The sequence below is a fragment of the Schistocerca cancellata genome, unplaced genomic scaffold (genome assembly GCF_023864275.1).
Source record: "Schistocerca cancellata isolate TAMUIC-IGC-003103 unplaced genomic scaffold, iqSchCanc2.1 HiC_scaffold_745, whole genome shotgun sequence".
Classification (NCBI taxonomy): domain Eukaryota; kingdom Metazoa; phylum Arthropoda; class Insecta; order Orthoptera; family Acrididae; genus Schistocerca; species Schistocerca cancellata.
Window position 1 is genome coordinate 160,001 of NW_026046756.1, and position 2,500 is coordinate 162,500.

The following is a 2,500-nucleotide window of genomic DNA, read 5'->3' on the forward strand; positions in this document are numbered from 1 at the left end:
ATTGGTTTTGATCTAATAAAAGCGTCCCTTCCATCTCTGGTCGGGACTCTGTTTGCATGTATTAGCTCTAGAATTACCACAGTTATCCAAGTAACGTGGGTACGATCTAAGGAACCATAACTGATTTAATGAGCCATTCGCGGTTTCACCTTAATGCGGCTTGTACTGAGACATGCATGGCTTAATCTTTGAGACAAGCATATGACTACTGGCAGGATCAACCAGGGAGCTGCGTCAACTAGAGCTGAGCAGCCGGCCGCCCGGGAGTGTGTCCCAGGGGCCCGCGCGAACACGCAAGCGTCCGCTCAATTATTCTGCAAACAGGAGGAGGCTGAGCTCCCCTGCACAATACACCTCGAAACCCTCTCAGGTCCCGGCGGCGCGCAGCGCCGTCCTAAGTACTTGGTCGGGTTCGAGAGAGGCGCAATCGCCCGGAGTTAGGCGAGTAGACGCTTTAGGTGCGACCACCCGTGCTCCCAACTGAGCTTGCCGCTGCCGACAGAGGCCCGGGAGCGTGCTGTCGTGGCATTGCCGGCGGGAGACAACACGCGCCACCTACGGTGACCGGCAGCTCCAACGCCAGCGCCACAGAAGGGCAAAGGCCCCACGTGGGTGCCGAAGCGAACTCTCCCAGCACAGCGCACGTGCCAACACGTCTGCACAACTGCGATACAAACCACCAGCGAGAACCGCTGGGGCGACCGAGCAGCAGACGGCGTCGCGGCGCCGAGTGCCGGGCGGCGGCGCATCCTCAACGCACACAGTCCTCAGTCGGACCAGCACACTGCAGATGTCCACCGCGCTTCGCACCGGGCCCGCGAGGACCCACTTTGGCCGCCCGGCGCCGCGCGCAGGGTGCCCCGGCGCGCAGCTGCGCCGCCTGCCGCGTCCGTCGGCCGGCGCGCCTGCCACTGGGCGCCCCCACCAGCCGGCTGTAGCGCGTGCGCCCACGCACCGCGCGGCCAGCACGCCGGGCGGCCCCCCCTCACCGGCCGGGGACGGTCCCGCCCAGCCACCGCCGCGTATCGCTTCACACACAGATTTGCCCTTACTGATTTACCTCCAGCAACAACAACCGCACCACAATGGGTTTACCAGTTGTTCATTTGCGTAACGTCACCAGCAAACGTAGACGTCCATCCCAGTTTGCAAATGCAACGATTATTGCATACCTGTCTGTTAGGTGTCACGACACACTACGTCTGCCCACATACACGCAACAAAATGTGCACGACTAGAGAACACGTGGGAGGTGGCCCCCTACGTATGCGATGTCCATTACGAGACCGACTGTCAACCAGCATCTGTACCATGTCGCAGATGTGGAACGCGGTGCACCATGCTATCACACTGTGTGAGAAGAGACGACTACGTTTGAATACACGCGCCACTACATCAACAGACGGCTCATGCTGATCGCCATCCAGGGCGTCCGTTACTCCCACACGTCTCTATGGCGTACCACACTGCAATGTAGCTGTTATGGGGAGACGGCACGTGGCTGAGTGCACAACATTTGGACCGTATGGTTCGCTGTTGTTGGGCGCAGTCGTTGTACAGTCACACATGTGCCACAGCGTATCATTCAGTACATACGGACCTATGTGCAGTACAATGTGAGGGTTAAGCTTACGACATCAGCGGACAGTGGACACAGGCCGTACCACGACGTAGACTGAGCGCTTCGACATGCGAATGCCAGTGAACAGCTGCGAAGGGCATTGAACACGCAAGCACCTGAACGACCAGCGTGCGAAGGCAGGGGGGAGGGGGGGGGCGATGTACATCCTGCAGTCGTCCACATTACAGTGTACAGCGGGAGCATGTAAAAAGTAAGCAACACTTGCGAAGTGTTGAACATGAAACGATACACAAGAGGGTGGGCGGTGCGAGTAGCGAACTATATTCAGAGGGTTGTGGTTAGACAACACTGGATTAATGTAACGTGTCATATGCCAATTACAGAGCAGGTTAAGGCACAACTTGGGTTAGGTTAAGGCACAACTTGGGTTAGGTTAAGGCACAACTTGGGTTAGGTTAAGGCACAACTTGGGTTAGGTTAAGGCACAACTTGGGTTAGGTTAAGGCACAACTTGGGTTAGGTTAAGGCACAACTTGGGTTAGGTTAAGGCACAACTTGGGTTAGGTTAAGGCACAACTTGGGTTAGGTTAAGGCACAACTTGGGTTAGGTTAAGGCACAACTTGGGTTAGGTTAAGGCACAACTTGGGTTAGGTTAAGGCACAACGTGGGTTAGGTTAAGGCACAACGTGGGTTAGGTTAAGGCACAACGTGGGTTAGGTTAAGGCACAACGTGGGTTAGGTTAAGGCACAACGTGGGTTAGGTTAAGGCACAACGTGGGTTAGGTTAAGGCACAACGTGGGTTAGGTTAAGGCACAACGTGGGTTAGGTTAAGGCACAACGTGGGTTAGGTTAAGGCACAACGTGGGTTAGGTTAAGGCACAACGTGGGTTAGGTTAAGGCACAACTTGGGTTAGGT

The 2,500-nt window shown here is 56.1% G+C and overlaps 1 non-coding gene across 1 annotated transcript in view; it reads right to left on the bottom strand.

The window, feature by feature from the left end:
* Positions 1-228, bottom strand: part of LOC126141731 (small subunit ribosomal RNA) — a 1,909-nt gene extending 1,681 nt beyond the window's left edge. The window contains exon 1 of the ribosomal RNA XR_007529572.1: positions 1-228. This exon is cut by the window's left edge and continues 1,681 nt beyond it. This is a non-coding gene — a ribosomal RNA (small subunit ribosomal RNA).
* Positions 229-2,500: the final 2,272 nt, after the last annotated feature.